Source organism: Ovis aries, chromosome 9 (genome assembly GCF_016772045.2).
Source record: "Ovis aries strain OAR_USU_Benz2616 breed Rambouillet chromosome 9, ARS-UI_Ramb_v3.0, whole genome shotgun sequence".
NCBI lineage: Eukaryota > Metazoa > Chordata > Mammalia > Artiodactyla > Bovidae > Ovis > Ovis aries.
Window position 1 is genome coordinate 87,154,019 of NC_056062.1, and position 20,695 is coordinate 87,174,713.

At 42.7% G+C, this 20,695-nt stretch overlaps 1 pseudogene; it reads left to right on the plus strand.

Annotated features, from left to right (window-relative positions):
- Positions 1 to 5,102: 5,102 nt before the first annotated feature.
- LOC106991341 (protein phosphatase inhibitor 2-like) lies at positions 5,103 to 7,044 on the plus strand (annotated as a pseudogene).
- The last annotated feature ends 13,651 nt before the right edge of the window (positions 7,045 to 20,695 follow it).

Sequence of the window (20,695 nt, forward strand, 5' to 3'; positions counted from 1 at the left end):
GCATATGTGATGGAAAAATCTGTGAAGAATGAAGCCCCTGGATTTATGGTCCTCATTTTTCCCTTCTGGTCCTATGATGTCAGTAACTTGTGTGAATGGGTCAAGACTGAAAAGTCCTCTTGCAAATAACTGCACATTTCCTTAGCCACTCTGTCCCTGGAGCTCAACTGTGGCTTTATTCCCATCTCTGCTTGTGGGTCATCCACAGGAATTTGCTCCTGAGGCTTCCCTGGAGGCTGGGTGTCTGTCCCACCAGGACCAGACATGGAGGTGGTGTAGCAACGTGGACTGTATGGACCCCGGCAGTGCCAGGTATGTAGGGAAGCAGTCCCAGGTACAAGAGACATGGTCCTATTAGGGTTTTTCCTAGCATTCTCCATCTCTGCCCCAGTGAGGACCAATTGTGGAGGTGGTGTGGTTGCTTGGATTGCAGGGATCCTGGAGGAACCCATTATGCAGGGATTGTGGTACCAGGTACACAGGGAAGCTGGAAGTCACAGGCACAAGAGAAATGGTGCTTTTAGGGTTTTTCCTAGCCCCTGGCAGCTCTGCCCCAGTGAGGACCAGTTGTGGAGGCGATGCTGTTGCTTGGATCGTGGGACCCTGATAGTGCTGATTATGCAGGGAATCCTGCAGCCACAGGCACAGGAGGCATGGTGCTTTACAGATTTTTTTCTAGCCTCCGGCAGCTCTGCCCCAGCGAGGACCGAGTGTGGAGGTGGTGTGATTGCTTGGATTGTGGGGACCATGACAAAACCCAGTGCACAGGGAAGCTGGTGGCCAAGGGCGCAGAAGGTCTGGCACTGTCAGAAGCTTTCTTTAGTGTCTGACGGCCGGCGTCCCTGGCTGGTCCTTTGGTCCTTCTCTATTGATCAGTGCATCAGGTGCTCAAACCCCACCCCCTTGGGCTGAGTTTCTTCTCTCTTGTTTAGCACAGCGGGCACTCAAAAGGCCATCATCTCTGGGGTCTTCTCTACTAAGTGCCAGCACTGGTGTGTGGGGAGAGAGAGGCTACAGTGATTGTTCCCTCCATTGCGTGTGACTCAGCAGTAGCACTCTGCCTCCACGGCTGCCTCACTTTCCTTCAAAGGCATTCTTCACCACAAACTCAAAAGAGAGAAAACAACACCTAGAAATATGAAAATTTCAAGAGGAAAAAAAAACTCATTTATGAAAGCAAACATATAGTAAAGGTAACGGTTCAACCACTTATAAAGTTAGTAAAACATTTAAAAAACAAAAGTAGTAAAATCATCCACATCCACGGTAAGTAGTTGAGGGATGTAAATAGGAACATAAAGGGATGTAAGCAAAAAGATGAAAAATATGATTTCAAGACCATTAAACATTGTGGGGAATGGAAAGTAAAAATACAGGTCTGTTAGCATAAATTCAAACTTAAAAGATCATCAACCTAAAATAAATAAATTTATGTATTTATAACCATTGTTAAATATGAACCTCAAAGTAACCACAAAAGAAAAATCTATAATAGATAATCTATATTTTTCAAAAATGGGAAAGGAATACAAAATAATACTAAAATAGTAATCAAATCACAAAGGAAGAGAGCCAAAAAAGAAAGCAGCAAAAGACAACTACATAAACAACCCCAAAGCAATGAAAAAAAAAAAAAAAGGCAATAAGTACTTACCTGACTTCCCTGGTGGCTCAGATGGTAAAACGTCTGTCTACAATGTGGGAGACCTGGGTTCGAGCCCTGGGTTGGGAAGATCCCCTGGAGAAGGAAATGGCAATCCACTCCAGTACCATTGCCTAGAAAATCCCATGGACAGAGGAGCCTGGTAGGTCCCAGTCTATGGGGTTGCAAAGAGTCAGACACGACTGAGCGACTTCACTTCACTTCATCAAGAACTATTTTACGTGTAAATAAAGTTTCAATCAAAAATGCAGACTAGCTGAATGGATACACACACACACACATATATATACTGCTTATGATACTCAGTTCAGTGTTAAAGATACATATAGACTGAAAATGAAGGGATGGAAAAAGGTTTCCTATGAAAATGAATATGAAACAAAATCTGGGATAGCAACATTTATATTGGAAAAAATTGACTTAAAGACTGTAACAAGAGGCAAGAAAGAACTCTATGTAATGATAAAGCAATTGCTCCAAGAAGATGTAAAACTTGTAAACATATATGCACCTAAATATATAAAGCAAATATTAACAAACATAAAGGAAGAAACTGACGGGAGCACAATGCCAAGAGATGATTTTAAACCCACTTACATCAATGGAGAGATCATCCAGGCTGGAAAATCAGCTAAACCACCACCATCATATACATTCACGTGCTCTCCTAAGGCATATTGTTGTTAATCAGTAAGGCTTTCATCCACAGTTACCATGTTAAGGAAATCAACCATGCGTTCAGCTCCAAGAGCCACCTTCCAAGAAGACAGCTTGCACTGGCTCTAATATGCTAAATGTCCTCAGATGACACGAAGTAACATAGATATAATAGGCAGATATACTTTATAAAACCATATATATGTATTTTGAAATGTAACTAAACTTAAGATCTTAACACAGTTGTAAATGTTATATTATATAATCAAAAGTCCTTTATATCCCAACATTTACAGAACACTATGAGTAGAGCGAGTTTAGATTCCTTTACTACATTTAAGAAATACATTTCAATGAAGATAATAATAAATATCCATCTTATTTATAATTTTATTATATATTATTTGCATTGAATCATTTCTTCCTACAATGTAGTGAAGATAAAGAAAACATCGCCAAAAAAGAAAACATTGAGTCCTTTATTCTAGCATGGAGAATGATACCCACACCTTACTTAAATACCTTACCACCTGCACTGTCAAAAACTAAAAAAAATATTTGCCTTGTAAAGAAACATATTTACAAGAGTATTTATTTCCTAAATATTATTTTATTTGGAGACACATGTTTTGGTCTCAAACTCTACCTAAATTAAAATGTTTATTTCAATCATTATGACAAAACAAATGTTTTTTTGGCCCAGTCTAAATGCACAAATGTTCTTGCAAATGTTCCCTAGGCCAGCTGCTACTAACACTTCTTTGTAAACTTTTTTTACTAGAAAAATTTTTTGCCCCTACTGGTTGTCTATTTGAAGACATTTATAAAATGTTTATCTTAGAATATTGTACGCATTTTCAAATGCATAATATTCTTTATATGTACAAAAACATTTTCATATTCATGGCTCCTATTGAGTAGTGGATGAAATTATTTAAAAACAAAATATAAGGAAGCTATTATGCTGATCAATTCCATAAAAAGAAATAAAAATAAAAATTGGATAAGATTATTTGCTTGATTAAGAGCAGTAAGAAGACCAGTGTTTAAAATCATGATATACCATATCCTGTAGGACCTGATAATCTATGTAGCTATGTCAGAACTTGTTTATATATATTTTGAACCATTAAACCTAATATAAAAGAAAGAGATCTAATAAGGCAATTAGATACTTACAAATACTTTGGAATGGCCAAAAATGAAGGCTCCAGGCTGGCCTTCCTGGATTGATTACCAGAATAGCAGCACAGAACTAGCTTTCCAAGGAAATTCATATCTTTTCTTAAATCCAAAAGCCAGAAATACAGACAGAAGCTGCAACCTCAATTACTCATTTCAACTCTAACAGGATCCAGGAATCAGGAAATCTAACCACAGTCTGCAGGATAAAAATTTCTCAGTCTTGGCATTGCAAAAAAGATTTACCTCTAATGACCACTAAGCTAGGGACATGAACACTGGATTCCCTATTACCACTGCTCCTGAAATACCTCTTGCGTCCATGATAATGCTTGCAAATAAAAAGAATGATATCTCCTAATCATTTCTACCTTTTACATCTCAAAGTGTTACGCATGGTGGAAATAGGACAGAATATAAACTGTTAAAGACACCGAGGAATTATAGACCTGTAACCTCTAATGTTGGAGGAGGCAATGGCACCCCACTTCAGTACTCTTGCCTGGAAAATCACCTGGAGGAAGGAGCCTGGTAGGCTGCAGTCCATGGGGTCACTGAGGGTCGGACAAGACTGAGCGACTTCACTTTCACTTTTCACTTTCCTGCATTGGAGAAGGAAATGGCAACCCACTCCAGTGTTCCTGCCTGGAGAATCCCAGGGACGGGGGAGCCTGGCGTGCTGCCGTCTGTGCTGCTAAGTCACTTCAGTCGTGTCCGACTCTGTGTGACCCCATAGACGGCAGCCCACCAGGCTCCGCCATCCCTGGGATTCTCCAGGCAAGAACACTGGAGTGGGTTGCCATTTCCTCCTCCAATGCAGGAAAGTGAAAAGTGAAAGTGAAGTCACTCAGTCGTGTCCGACTCTTCGCGACCCCATGGGCTGCAGCCCACCAGGCTCCTCCATCCATGGGATTTTCCAGGCAAGAGCACTGGAGTGGGGTGCCATTGCCTTCTCCGACACTTGTCACTAAGTGTACATTTATCAACTAATGATGCAAATTGAAGTTTTAAATGGTCAAGTGAGACTACTCAAGAGAGTTAGTGAGATAATAATATATTCACGATGGAGAAGGAAATGGCAACCCACTCCAGTGTTCTTGCCTAGAGACTCTCGTGGACAGAGGAGCCTGGTGGGCTGCTGTCCATGGGGTCGCACAGAGTCGGACACGACTGAAGCGACTTAGCAGCAGCAGCAATATATTCACGAAGCACTTTACGTTGTTGATTTAAACAGTCTCTCCTGCAATGTGGTTGCTGTTTAGTTTCTCAGTCGTGTCGGCTCTTCTGTGACCCCATGGCCTGCAGCCCGCCAAGGTGCTCTGTCCACAGGGTTTCCGAGGCAAGAGGACTGACGTGGAGCATCGGCGTCGCTGCGTCCTAGGCCTGCTCCTCTCCGCCGGCTGGGGTGAGAGTGCCGCCGGCCAAGGGCCCGCGGAGGGCCGCCTGCCACGACGCCGGAGCGGCCGAGTCCTCGTGTGGAGGCTCGTGTGGGACAACAGTGTGGAGGCTGTCTCCGCGCCGGCGGGTGCGGCCGCTCCGGCCCCGGGCGCTCGGCGGGCGCCTGGCGAGTGTCTGCCGCGCGCAGCCCCTCCCCTCCTGGGGGCGGCGCCGAGCAGCGACGCGGAGACGCGACGCGGAGCCGCGGGCAATGGCGGCCTCCAGGGCCTCGCAGCGGCCTGTCGGGGGGATCCTGAAGAACAAGAGCTCCACGACCTCCTCTCTGGCGGCCTCGGCCAAACAGCCCGGCGAGTGTTGACAAGAGCCCAGAAGGGGGATGGAATGAACATCCAGGCGACCTCATCCAGCACCCGAAGCCTAGGGTTTAGTGAAGATAGCCGAGCCTTCTCACAGTATGGTGGGTGATGAGGAAGATCCACTGAGTGATTCAGAAACCGCTGAAGCCCTGACCCCAGAGAGCTTAGCTCGGAAATGAACTGCAGCTGCTGCTGCTGAAAGCTCCGAACCGAGGTATCAAGTTCGGTTCAGTTCAGTCGCTCAGTCATCTCTTTGCGACCCCATGAATCGCAGCAAGCCAGGCCTCCCTGTCCATCACCAACTCCCGGAGTTCACCCAAATTCATGTACATCGAGTCAGTGATGCCATCCAGCCATCTCATCCTCTGTCGTCCCCTTCTCCTCCTGCCCCCAATCCCTCCAAGCATCAGGGTCTTTTCCAATGAGTCAACTCTTCACATGAGGTGGCCAAAGTACTGGAGTTTCAGCTTTAGCATCATTCCTTCCAAAGAAATCCAGGGCTGATCTCCTTCAGAATGGACTGGTTGGATCTCCTTGCAGTCAAAGGGACCCTCAACAGTCTTCTCCAACATCACAGTTCAAAAGCATCAATTCTACCGTGCTCAGCTTTCTTCACAGTCCAACTCTTACATCCATACCTGACCACTGGAAAAACCATAGCCTTGACTAGACGGACCTTTGTTGGCAAAGTAGTGTCTCTGCTTTTGAATATGCTATCTAGGTTGGTCATAACTTTCCTTCCAAGGAAAGTCTTTTAAGCGTCTTTTAATTTCATGGCTGCAGTCACCATCCGCAGTGATTTTGGAGCCCCCAAAATAAAAGTCTGACACTGTTTCCACTGTTTCCCCATCTATTTCCCATGAGGTGATGGGACCAGATACCATGATCTTCATTTTCTGAATGTTGAGCTTTAAGCCAACTTTTTCACTCTGGTCTTTCACTTTTATCAAGAAGCTTTTTAGTTCCTCTTCACTTTCTGCATATCTGATACCAAGTTAGTGAACCAGAAAGCAGTGGAGATGAGGATACTGACCTCTCACCCGTAGAAGGAGAAAAAAGGGACAGTTTGAAATGAAAAGGAAGCTTCACTACAGTGAAGGACTGACTATTAAATTAGCTAGACAATTAATCTCAATTTTTTCCAGTGGTCATGTATGGATGTGAGAGTTGGACTGTGAAGAAAGCTGAGTGCTGAAGAATTGATGCTTTTGAACTGTGGTGTTGGAGAAGACTCTCGAGAGTCCCTTGGACTGCAAGGAGATCCAACCAGTCCATCCTAAAGGAAATCAGTCCTGGGTGTTCATTGGAAGGACTGATGTTGAAGCTGAAACTCCAATACTTTGGCCACCTGATGGGAAGAACTGGCTCATTGGAAAAGACCCTGATGCTGGGAAAGATTGAAGGCAGGAGGAGAAGGGGATGACAGAGGATGAGATGGCTGGATGGCATCACCGACTTGATGGACATGAGTTTGAGAGAACTCCGGGAGCTGGTGATGGCCAGGGAGGCCCGGCGTGCTGCGATTCATGGCGTCGCAAAGACTTGGACACGACTGAGTGATTGAACTGAACTGAACTAATCTCAAAAGACTGAAATGATGAGGAGGGGGATGAAGAAATGTCAGAGACTGTGGCTGGAAAAAGCATGTATATGGAAGAATCAAGTCAAGGATCTGCTACAAGTGACCAACTGCAAAACCAATCACAGAGTTCATAGAAGAGATTTTTTTCAATACAGTAATTATCAAATACAAACTCTGTTGCTGTAATATACTGCTTCTTGTTCTCTACAATTCATGAGTTAAGTACCAAAATACATACCAGTTATATATTTACCAGGGTTAAATAACTTAAGAGGCTAAGTAGACTGAAAATACCCAACTGATACATATATTCTTGTGTAGTACTTAAACACAAGTACAGCATAATGTCATCCATTTGTAAAAATACTGATTAATTTGTATAAGATATAAAGCTTTTCATGCTTTAGAAATTAATATCTTTTGGGAAGGGAGAGGGAATCTAATTTATTTTCTTCATTTCTAGATGTGATAGCTCTTATAAAAGGTTGGGTTAAAAAAATCAAAATCCAATTAGAACAACAGATCATATAGGCTGATAAAAATATTCAGTCTGAAAATTATTTTAACATGTGTGTTCAAATTGTCTGTTTAATTGAAAAGAATTACATTATGATTTACTGTTGTATTTTCTGACATACTACCTTTAAAATTGCTTTTGAGTTTCTTTTATATTTACAAGGAAAGGAGTAAACTTTTTTTCTCATCAAAACTAGCTTTTTTTTTTTTTCCCATAGATAAATTATCAAATTTGCCAAAAAGAAAAGAAGAGAAAAAGAATACTGGAGTGGGTTGCCATTTCCTTCTTCAGGGGTCTTCCCGACTCAGGAATCAATCGAACCTGTGTCTCCTGCATTGACAGGTGGATTGTTTACCACTGAGCCCTTCAGTGAGAGGGCTTATATTGCTTAAATTAAATTGCTGCATGTGCACTAGGTCATATTTATTTAAATAAATATTTTATTTGATACTAATTATGAAATGTCTCAAACATAAGCTCAACCAGCTTGCACAATTTGCAACTACTGTTCTTTACATAGACTTTTTCCTGGAATAAAGCTGTACTGATTATAGTACCTGGTATATGACTAAGATTCTGCAACTATGCTGTTTGTTAATTTACTTGTTTGTTTTCTATGAATATAATAAAAGTTGACATTATATATTTCACCTAACCACCTTGAATCAGGATCATGTAAACTCTTCAATTCTGCCTTAAAATAGTCATACTGCCTTTCCACACAGTACTGCTGACAACATGCAGCTAGGTCTTACACAACAGGAAACAGTAGATATCCTACATAGTTCAAGACATTCACACCAGATGGTTGGACATCAGCCTCACAAAACCAAGAGTGCTACCTCACTGAAGTATTCAGGGATTCCAATTGTCTGTGTCACTTTGTGGTATTCAAGTACAAAGGTAAGTTTGTGCTGCTCATGATGGTTTAGTCGCTAAGTTGTGTCTGACTCTCGTGACTCCATGGACTGTAGCCCGCCAGGCTCCTCTGCCCATGGGATTATCCAGGCAGGAATACTGGATTGGGTTGCCTTTTCCTTCTCCAGGGTATCTTTCCAACCCAGGAATCGAACCTGAGTATCTTTCCTTGCAGGCAGATTCTTTACCAACTTGAGTTATGAGAGAAGCCCTCTTTTGCTCATATCCTCTTCAATTAGAAAACAATCCGTGCTTCCCAGGCCTTGATGTATACTTGGTGTGTTATTGAAGAATACCTATTTATCAAGGAACTCATCAACCTATCATCTTTGAGTGTGACCCAGAGCCTAAGAAGATTTTCTGCCTGATTCAGTCTTCTTTGTGGGGAAGTCTAGCTCTCTGTTTTTATGACCCAGATGATTCAGTGATACTTGTTGAGTCTGTGAAAATCAAGATACTCCATGGAGACTGCTTAAACACCTGAAAAAGAATCCCATTCTTACTTAAAAAAAAAAAAATTGTCCTTTTGGCAAATCCTTGTCTCATGTTAAGCAACTACTCTCGGTTTGCTGCTGGGTAGCAATAGATATGAAAAATTGACTCAGTACTCTATGTGACCAAAATACCTGAGCTCCTATTAATAAATAAATACCAACAGATCCATGTTAATTTTTGCATATACTCAGCTGGATTTCAGCATATAATGGAAGAATACATGTATACAAGTTTGATTAGAGTAGGCACTAAGGGTTAAATTAGGTTGCTAATGCTGCTGTTTAGCATTCCTAGTATACCTAATTCTGCTACCTACCATTTCTTTTTTTTTTTTGCAGGAAACCATTCAATTCAGTTCAGTTCAATCACTCAGTCCTGTCCCACTCTTTGTGACCCCATGAATCGCAGCACGCCAGGCATCCCTGTCCCACTACCAACTCCCGGAGTTCACTTAGACTCATGCCCATCGAGTCGGTGATACCATCCAGCCATCTCATCTTCTGTCGTCCCCTTCTCCACCTGCCCCCAATCCCTCCCAGCATCAGGGTCCTTTCCAATGAGCCAGTTCTTCCCATCAGGTGGCCAAAGTATCGGCATTTCAGCTTCAGCATCAGTCCTTCCAATGAACACTCAGGACTGGTCTCCTTTAGAATGGACTGGTTGGATCTCCTTGCAGTCCAAGGGACTCTCGAGAGTCTTCTCCAACACCACAGTTCAAAGGTATCAATTCTTCAGTGCTCAGCTTTCTTCACAGGCCAATTCTCACATCCATACATGACCACTGGAAAAACCATAGCCTTGACTAGACGGACCTTTGTTGGCAAAGTAATATCTCTGCTTTTGAATACGCTCTCTAGGTTGTTCATAACTTTTCTTCTCAGGAGTAAGCATCTTTTAAAATTTCATGGCTGCAATCACCATCTGCAGTGATTTTGGAGCCCCCCAAAATAAGGTGTGACACTGTTTCCACTGTTTCCCATCTATTTTCCATGAAGTGATGGGACCAGATGTTTTTCTGAATGTTGAGCTTTTAGCCAACTTTTCACTCTCCTCTTTCACTTTCAACCAGAGGCTTTTTAGCTCCTCTTCACTTTCTGCCATAAGGGTGGTGTCATCTGCATATCTGAGGTTATTGATATTTCTCCCAGCAATCTTGATTCCAGCTTGTGTTTCTTCCAGCCCAGCGTTTCTCAAAATGTACTCTGCATATAAGTTAAATAAGCAGGGTGACAATATACAGTCTTGACATACTCCTTTTCCTATTTGGAACCAGGCTGTTGTTCCATGTCCAGTTCTAACTGTTGCTTTCTGACCTGCATACAGGTTTCTCAAAAGGCAGGTCAGGTGGTCTGATATTCCCATCTCTTTCAGAATTTTCCACAGTTTATTGTGATCCACAGTTAAAGGCTTTGGCATAGAAAAGCAGAAATAGATGTTTTTCTGGAACTCTCTTGCTTTTTCGATGTTCCAGCGGATTTTGGCAATTTGATCTCTGATTCCTCTGCCTTTTCTAAAACCAGCTTGAACATCTGGAAGTTCATGGTTCACATATTGCTGAAGCCTGGCTTGGAGAATTTTGAGCATTACTTTACTAGCATGTGAAATGAGTGCAATTGTGCGGTAGTTTGAGCATTCTTTGGCATTGCCTTTCTTTGGGATTGGAATGAAAACTGACCTGTTCCAGTCCTGTGGCCACTGCTGAGTTTTCCAAATTTGCTGGCATATTGAGTGCAGCACTCCCACAGCATCATCTTTCAGGATTTGAAATAGCTCCACTGGAATTCCATCACCTCCACTAGTTTTGTTCATAGTGGTGATTCCTAAGGCACACTTGACTTCACATTCCAGGATGTCTGGCTCTAGGTGAGTGATCACACCATCATGATGATCTGGGTCATAAAGATCTTTTTTGTACTGTTCTTCTGTGTATTCTTGCCACCTCTTTTTAATAACTTCTGCTTCTATTAGGTCCATACCATTTCTGTCCTTTATTGTGAAATGTTCCCTTGTTATCTCTAATTTTCTTGAAGAGATCTCTAGTATTCCCCATTCTATTGTTTTCTTCAATTCTTTGCATTGATCACTGAGGATGGTTTTCTTATCTCTCCTTGCTATTCAGATGCTTATATCTTTCCTTTTCTTCTTTGCTTTTTGCTTCTTTTCTTTTCACAGCTATTTGTAAGGCCTCCTCAGACAGTCATTTTGCTTTTTTCTTTTGCATTTCTTTTTCTTGGCCATGGTCTTGATCCCTGTCTCCTGTACAATGTCATGAACCTCCGTCCATAGTTCATCAGGCACTCTGTCTATCAGATATAGTCCCTTAAATCTATTTATCACTTCCACTGTATATTCATAAGGGATTTGATTTATGTCATACCTGAATGGTATAGTGCTTTTCCCTACTTTCTTCAATTTAAGTCTGAATTTGGCAATAACGAGTTCATGAGCTGAGCCACAGTCAGCTCCCAGTCCTGTTTTTGCTGACTGTGTTGAGCTTCTCCATCTTTGGCTGCAAATATAATCAGTCTGATTTTGGTGTTGACCATCTGGTGATATCCATGTGTAGTCTTCTCTTGTGCTGTTGGAAGAGGGTGTTTGCTATGACCAGTGCGTTCTCTTGGCAAAACTCTATTAGCCTTTGCCTTGCTTCATTCCGTACTCCAAGGCCAAATTTGCCTGTTACTCCTGGTGTTTCTTGACTTCCTACTTTTGCATTCCAGTCCCCTATAATAAAAAAGACATCTTTTTTGAGTGTTAGTTCTAAAAGGTCTTGTAGGTCTTCATAGAACCGTTCAACTTCAGCTTCTTTAGCATTACTGGTTGGGGCATAGGCTTGGATTACTGATATTGAATGGCTTGCGTTGGAAATGAACAGAGATCATTCTGTCGTTTTTGAGATTGCATCCAAGTACAGCATTTTGGACTCTTTTGTTGACCATGATGGCTACTCCATTTCTTCAAAGGGATTCCTGCCCACAGTAGTAGATATAATGGTCATCTGAGTTAAATTCACCCACTCCAGTCCATTTTAGTTCGCTGATTGCTACAATGTTGACGTTCACCCTTGCCATCTCTTGTTTGACCACTTCCAATTTGCCTTGATTCATGGACCTAACATTTCAGGTTCCTATGCAGGAAACCATTAGGGACCAGTTAATTCAGATTTGTAAGCATTACCACATGACTTGTTGTGGGAAAATTAACAATATGGTGACAGTCAGGCTCTCTCACCCCATGCTCTCACACCCTCTCACCCCATGTTCTGTAAACAATGACTTAGCATGGTTGTGTAATGACTGAGACCACCTATTGCACTGAACATGCGCGTCATGAAGTACTCATTTGGTTACTGACTGCTTTGTGCAGTTCGCCTAAATGGGCTTTGCCATGAAAGCCCTGGCTGCTGCTGCACTGGGGCTACATTGAAGCAACATCGTAATGTTACATGAGGTTATGTTATGGCTACATTATGGCTGTGTTATAGTTATGTTATGGCTGCTACTCTGCCTGCAATGGCACCCCACCCCAGTACTCTTGCCTGGAGAATCCCATGGACAGAGGAGCCATGGGCTCCTCTGGTGGGCTGCAGTCCATGGAGTCACTAAGAGTCGGACACGACTGAGCGACTTCACTTTCACTTTTCAGTTTCATGCATTGGAGAAGGAAATGGCAACCCACTCCAGTGTTCCTGCCTGAAGAATCCAGGAGCCATGGGCTCCTCCTGGTGGGCTGCAGTCCATGGAGTCGCTAAGAGTTGGACACGACTGAGTGACTTCACTTTCACTTTTCAGTTTCATGCATTGGAGAAGGAAATGGCAACCCACTCCAGTGTTCCTGCCTGGAGAATCCCAGGGACAGGGGAGCTTGGTGGGCTGCCGTCTATGGGGTCACATGAAGTCAGACATGACTGAAGCAACTTAGCAGCAGTAGCAGCTGGCTGTTGCGTCAGCCAGGGGAGAGGCTGTGTGCCAGGAGAGACTGTCCTGCCAGCCAGGAGAGACTAAATGTGTCTGCAGTTCCTACAGCTCCTCAAGTCTTCTTCCAGCCTGTTAGCTTGCACCTTGCCTACCCTGGTTTCAGCAAACAGTGTGAACAGCAAGACAACTGGTATCCTGAACAGGATCAGCTATACAATTGGCGTAGTTGGCAGGATACCCAGCAGGTAAGGGAGTGGGGATCCTCAATGAGAGAGAGAAAAAAACAAACCATCAGATGTCCTGCAGTATATGTGGATGTTCTGGCGTGGGCTGTTTTGAAATCTGAATTGGACATGGGACCCTGCATCCCTTGTGGTGACCTCATGGTGTGACTCTCATCCCTCCTTTGAAAGGGACACGTTGTCATCATCTGTCCGATCATCTCTAAAGAGAGCAGGGAAGATGGCAGAGCGGAAGGATGTGCGCTCATCTTCTCCTGCGAGAACTCCAAAATTACAATACTCTGCTGAACAATCATCGACAAAAGAATGTTGGGTCCCACCAGAAAAGATACCTTATGTCCAAGGGCAAAGGAGAAGTCCTAGCAAGACAGTAGGAGGGGCAAAATCATGTTTAGAATCAAACCCCATACCCGCCAGAAACACTCGGAGGGCTCAAACAAAATTTTCTGTGCACCAGGACCCAGGGAGCCCACAGAGACTGAGCCAGACCTGCCTTTGAGTGTTTGAGTGACTCCTGTGGAGATATGGATCAGCAGTGGCCTGCCACAGGGGCAGGGGCTCTGGGTGTAGCAGACCTGGGTCACAGAGCATGGGGCATAAGTCTTATTGGGAAATCACCATTAACCCCACCATAGAGTCACCAAGCAGATAATCCACCAACTGCAGAAGAATTATACCAAATAAATTATCACACTATTAAGAAAGTTAAGAAAGGATTTTTGTGTCCCCGATCTCTTGTTTGTAGAATATAGGTTTCATTTAGCCTCCTTGAACTTCCCTGAGTTCCAAAGGGTAGATTCAAGCAATTCTTGATCAGGGAAGGGAGGGGATGCAGAAACAGGTGCAATCAAGAGGTGGTGCAGCATTGAGGCAAGGCCCTCATTCTTACTCAAGGAATATGCACAGCAATATCTTTGAGAGATGGCAAGGGTGAACGTCAACATTATAGGAATCAGCGAACTAAAATGGACTGGAATGGACGAATTTAACTCAGATGACCATTTTATCTACTACTGCGGGCAGGAATCCCTCAGAAGAAATGGAGTAGCCATCATGGTCAACAAAAGAGTCCAAAATTCACTACTTGGATGCAATCTCAAAAATGACAGAATGATCTCTGTTCGTCTCCAAGGCAAACCATTCAATATCACAGTTATCCAAGTCTATGTCCCAATCAGTAATGCTGAAGAAACTGAAGTTGAACAGTTTTATGAAGACCTACACGACCTTTTAGAACTAACACCCAAAACAGATGTCCTTTTCATTATAGGGGACTGGAATGCAAAAGTAGGAAGTCAAGAAACACCCAGAGTAACAGGCAAATTTGGCCTTGGAATGCGGAATGAAGCAGGGCAAAGACTAATAGAGTTTTGCCAAGAAAATGCACTGGTCATAGCAAACACCCTCTTCCAACAACACAAGAGAAGACTACGCATGGACATAACCAGATGGTCAACACCAAAATCAGATTGATTATATTCTTTGCAGCCAAAGATGGAGAAGCTCTATACAGTCAACAAAAACAAGACCAAGAGCTGACTGTGGCTCAGATCATGAACTCCTTATTGCCAAATTCAGACTCAAATTGAAGAAAGTAGGGGAAACCGCTAGACCATTCAGGTATGACCTAAGTCAAATCCCTTATGATCATACAGTGGAAGTGAGAAATAGATTTAAGGGCCTGGATCTGATAGATAGAGTGCCTGATGAACTATGGAATGAGGTTTGTGACATTGTACAGGAGACAGGGATCAAGACCATCCCCATGGAAAAGAAAGGCAAAAAAGCAAAATGGCTGTCTGAGGAGGCCTTACAAATAGCTGTGAAAAGAAGAGGTGAAAAGCAAAGGAGAAAAGGAAAGATATAAGCATCTGAATGCAGAATTCCAAAGAATAGCAAGAAGAGATAAGAAAGCCTTCTTCAGTGATCAATGCAAAGAAATCGAGGAAAACAACAGAATGGGAAAGACTAGAGATCTCTTCAAGAAAATTAGAGATACCAAGGGAACATTTCATGCAAAGATGGGCTTGATAAAGAACAGAAATGGTCTGGACCTAACAGAAGCAGAAGATATTAACAAGAGGTGGCAAGAATGCATGGAAGAACTGTACAAAGAGACCTTCATGACTCAGATAATCATGATGATGTGATCACTTATCTAGAGCCAGACATCTTGGAATGTGAAGTCAAGTGGGCCTTAGAAAGCATCACTACGAACAAAGCTAGTGGAGGTGATGGAATTCCAGCTGAGATGTTTCAAATCCTGAAGGATGATGCTGTGAAAGTGCTGCACTCAATATGCCAGCAAATTTGGAAAACTCAGCAGTGGCCACAGGACTGGAAAAGGTCAGTATTCATTTCAATTCCAAAGAAAGGAAATGCAAAGAATGCTCAAACTACCGCACAATTGCACTCATCTCCCATGCTAGTAAAGTAATGCTCAAAATTCTCCAAGCCAGACTTCAGCAATACGTGAACCATGAACTCCCTGATGTTCAAGCTGGTTTTAGGAAAGGCAGAGGAACCAGAGATCAAATTGCCAACATCTTCTGGATCATGGAAAAGCAAGAGTTCCAGAAAAATATCTATTTCTGTTTATTGACTATGCCAAAGCCTTGACTGTGTGGATCACAATAAACTGTGGAAAATTCTGAAAGGGATGGGAATACCAGACCACCTGACCTGCCTTTTGAGAAACCTGTATGCAGGTCAGGAAGCAACAGTTAGACCTGGACATGGAACAACAGCCTGGTTCCAAATAGGAAAAGGAGTATGTCAAGGCTGTGTATTGTCACCCTACTTATTTAACTTCTATGCAGAGTACATCATGAGAAACGGTGGACTGGAAGAAACACAAGCTGGAATCAAGATTGCTGGGAAAAATATCAATAACCTCAGATATGCAGATGACACCACCCTTATGGCAGAAAGTGAAGAGGAGCTAAAATGCCTCCTGACGAAAGTGAAAGAGGAGAGTGAAAAAGTTGGCTTAAAGCTCAACATTCAGAAAATTAATATCATGGCATCCAGTCCCATCACTTCATGGGAAATAGATGGGGAAACAGTAGAAACAGTGTCAGACTTTCTTTTGGGGGGCTCCAAAATCACTGCAGATGGTGACTGCAGCCATGAAATTAAAAGACGCCTACTCCTTGGAAGAAAAGTTATGACCAACCTAGATAGCATATTGTAAAGCAGAGACATTACTTTGCCAACTAAGGTCTGTCTAGTTAAGGCTATGGTTTTTCCAGTGGTCATGTATGGATGTGAGAGTTGGACTGTGAAGAGGGCTGAGCCCTGAAGAATTGATGCTTTTGAACTGTGGTGTTGGAGAAGACTCTTGAGAGTCCCTTGGACTGCAAGGAGATCCAAGCAATCCATTCCGAAAGAAATCAGCCCTGGGATTTCTTTGGAAGGAATGATGCTAAAGCTGAAACTCCAGTACTTTGGACACCTCATGCGAAGAGTTGACTCATTGGTAAAGACTGTGATGTTGGGTGGGAGGGATTGGGGGCAGGAGGAGTAGGGGACGACCGAGTATGAGATGGCTGGATGGCATCACGGACTCGATGGACGTGAGTCTGAGTGAACTCTGGGAGATGGTGATGGACTGGGATGCCTGGCGTGCTGCCATTCATGCGGTTGTAAAGGGTCAGACACAACTGAGCGACTGAACTGAACTGAACTGAACTGAACTCTTTGAGCTCTTCTGCACAACTGGGCTCTCATCCACTTGGAGGAGGCTAACTTCAACCTGAGCGCAAGATTTCTGGTGCAACACCCTACTACCGTACCGCCAATTAATCAGAGTAAAGTCATACACTCCAAAACCCTTACCCCAATTTTGCCCTCCTGTTCTGGGTACAGTGATGACCACCCTGTTAGGCCTCCTGTTTGCTCCCTGTCTGCTTCATCTCTGATGTGTCCAACAGTTTCAGGCTAAATTGCTGTTACTAGGCAGGGTGAATGCTGGTTTCAGGCACAGAATACCTTGACTTAGATCAGGTAGTGAGAGACTTCTGCTCTGTTAGGCAGGACAATACCCATTCCCAGATGGAAGAAGTTACAGAAGAAAGATACCTCCACCCCAATTCCCAAGGTGTATCTTAAGTATGAAGTCTCTCGGGGAGGGGTAAGTTGTTAAGGGAAACATGCTGACTGAAACCACTCACCCTGGCCAGGCACCATAGTAATAATTCACATGAGTTATTTTACAACAGAAGGTCCTGGGAAGGAACATGGAAATAACAAGCCACTGCCAACTGGAAGAATTTGGAAAAGGTCAAAAGGAGACACCAGGTGTCCTACCACATCTAAGAATCTTTCTTGCTGGCATCATCTTGGCTGAGCAATGCCTGCACCACTAGGAAGGACCCTGAGTCTGTGATTGGCCAGAGAAAATCTGGAAACTAATCCCATCACCATAAAACCCGAGACTGCAAGCCACAAGGCAGAGAAGTTCTGCATTCCCTTATCCTCCTGCTCTCCGCCTGAGGGCCCCTTCCCAGTAAAGTCTCTTGCTTTGTCAGCAGGTGTGTCTCAGACAATTCATTTCTGAGTATTGGAGCTCACTCTGGGGTCCTGGAAGGGGTCCCCTTCCTCCAACAGATATTCCATTTCCACTCACGTACTGAAAGACATCTTGGTTACTGCCAAGTTTTTGACCTTTAGGATCAAAACTGCTGTAAACATCTTGTGGAGACTTTTGTGTGAAGAACTTTTCAACTCCTTTGAGTAAATACCAAAGAATATGGTTATTGGATTGTATGGCAAGAATATACTTAGTTTTATAAGAAATCACCAAAGTATCTTCCATGCTCCCAAAAAAGTATCTGTACCATTTTGCACTCTCATTGTAAATGAATGAGAGTTCCTGTTGTTCCTATCTCTGCCATCATTTAGTATGGTCAGTGTTCTAGATTTTGGCCATTCTAATTATAGTATCTCACTGTTGTTTTATTTCCCTGATGGCATATGACACAGAACACTGTTCACATGCTTATTTGCAATCTCTATACATAATGGATAGAAATAAAGACTAAAGTGGTTATTGACAGAGGTTGGGGTGTAGGGAAAATGAGGAGATGCCAGTCAACAAGTAAAGTCTTCTAGTCATAAGATGAACAGATTCTGGAGATCCAATATGCACATGGTGATTAACATGAAATTCACAATGTGACACAACTGAAAGCTATTAAGAGAGTGGATCTTAAATGTTATGACCACACACACCAAAAAATGTTAGCTATGTGAAGGGATGGAGGTGTTAGCTAATCATACTGTGATAATCATTTCACAATATATGCTTATATCAGATCATCATGTTGTACAGTGTAAAACTGCATACATGTCCATAATATATCAATAAATCTGGGAAGAAAAGGTGTTGCATGTCATTACCAATCAGAGAAATGTAAGCGAAAACAAAAATGAAGCATCAATGCATCCTTACTAGAGTGACTAAAATAAAAGCTTATGATAACTTCAAAAGCTGACAAAGTAGAGAAAGTTGATCACTTATACATTGCTTGAGGATGTAAATGCTACAACCCCTCTGACAAACAGCTCATGAGTTTCATTTAAAACAAACAAACAGAAAAAGATCTTAATATAAGACCCAGTAACTGCACTCTTGGACATTTATCCCAGAAAAATGAAACATGCTTAACGTAGAACTTGAACGCAAATGTTCCTGTTTGTAATAGCCCCAAAACTGGACACAATCCAAATATCTTCCTATGGGTGAGTGATTATATGAAGTGAAATTCATCTAAACCATGAAATTCTACTTAGCAATTAAAAGAGAAAAAAAACTAGCATAAGCCCTGAAAAGTTGTTTTTCTTTTTGTAAAGCAAGTGTTTGACTTCAGCTTTGATTGTTTGAGGCATCCACTTCAAAGAGGCATCTATTTCAAAGAGAACTATCTTGAAAACACACATTTCCAGCCCCATAACTAGGTAAAGAGCCAGGCTGTCCCTCCCCCGCACCCCAGCCCAGGCTCCTTTGTTTCAGATAGCTGGTCATTTAGGTTGTTTGCCTTTCTTACTCCACACTTTGAATGACCTTATGCTTTAAATTCACGAGCAAAAAGTGAACTCATGAAACACTAGGCCACCAGTTCAATCCCAATAAAACAAAACCCCAGGAGAGGTGCTTCAAGATGGAGTTGTGGGAAGATCCTGAACTCATTTCCTCCCATGGACACAGCAGATTTGTAGCAACAGAAGGAGCTGTTTTAAAAAGCTCTATATTAAAAAGTTCTGAGAATGAGCTGAACTGTCCCATCACAAAAAGGATAAAGAGGACACGTTAAAATGAGAGGAGAGGTAGAGACCTAGCCTCTCCCCAAACTCCACTCCTGGTACAGGGACCCACAATTGGGATGGGGGATTATCAAAACAGAACATCTCCCTCAGGAGTAAAGGGTTGAAAACCCACACCAGATGCTTCAGCATTTGAGACACAGACCAAAGGGCCAAGCTCCTAAAAGCTGGCTTTGAAAGTGATGGGACATATGTTGAGGATATTCAGAAAACTGAGATACTGATTATAAAAGGGTCTATGCATAGCCTTAACCTCATTCGCCCTGGGACCCAGCACAAAAATACCACTTTGAACAGTGCCTAGGCCTTCTGTGAAGGAGATTCACTTGCTAATCTTAAAGCACCTGCCAGAGGTTCGGTGTCTGTTGAAAGTCCCTCCGGGTACGGGGCCATATGCACATTCACTCTCTACACTGCCAGCGCAGCACCTGTGAATGCTCAGTATCCCTTTGTCTTGCTGGACCTGCTTGCCCTGCCCTACAGCTGGACCCCAAGCCTGCCCTGCCTGGTGTTCCCCCAAAAGCTATAACCAAAATAACTAGTTAAGGGATACAAACACACAGTGATGTGATAAATGAAATCAAAAGCATAAGATGTCAGAGGAAGGAGTACTAACACAAAGTTTTAGAATGTGTTTAAATGTAACTTGATAACAAAATATAGCACATATATATATATATATATACACACACAAATATGCGTTATATATATATATATATATATATATATGTATATGTATATGTATATGCTGCTTAGTTTTTTCAGTTGTAGCTGATCCTGTGTGACCCCATAGTCTGTATCCCACCAGGCTCCTCTGTCCATGGGGATTCTCCAGGCAAGAATACTGGACTGGGTTGCCATGCCCTTCTTCAGGGGATCTTCCCATCCCAGGGATCAAACCCAGGTCTCCCTCATTACAGGTAGATTCTTTACTGTCTGAGCCACCAGGGAAGCCCAAGAATACTGGACTGCATAGCCTATCCCTTCTCCAGGGAATCTTCCCAACTCAGAAATCGAACTGTGGTCTCCTGCATTGCAGGGGGATTCTTTACCAGCTGGACTACCAGGGAAGCTTATGTGTGTGTATATATATATAAGCTAATACATGTGAGTCTTACAGTAACCACAAAGCAATAACCTAAGTAGATGCACAAAAATAATAAGAATAGAATCTAAATACAGCAATAAATTTATCAAACCACAAGGGAAGAGGACAAGAGAAGAAAAGAGAAACAGAAACTACAAAGCAGCCAGAAAACAAAGAACAAAGAGGCAGTAACTACACAGTTTCCAGAATTATTTTAAACGTAAATGGGCTAAAATCTCTAATCAAAAGACACAGAGTGACTGAGTGGATAAAACCCCAAAACAACACCTATCTATAGAGATTCACTTCAGATGTAAGGACAAATGCAAATTGAAAGTGAAGGGCGTAAAAAACAGG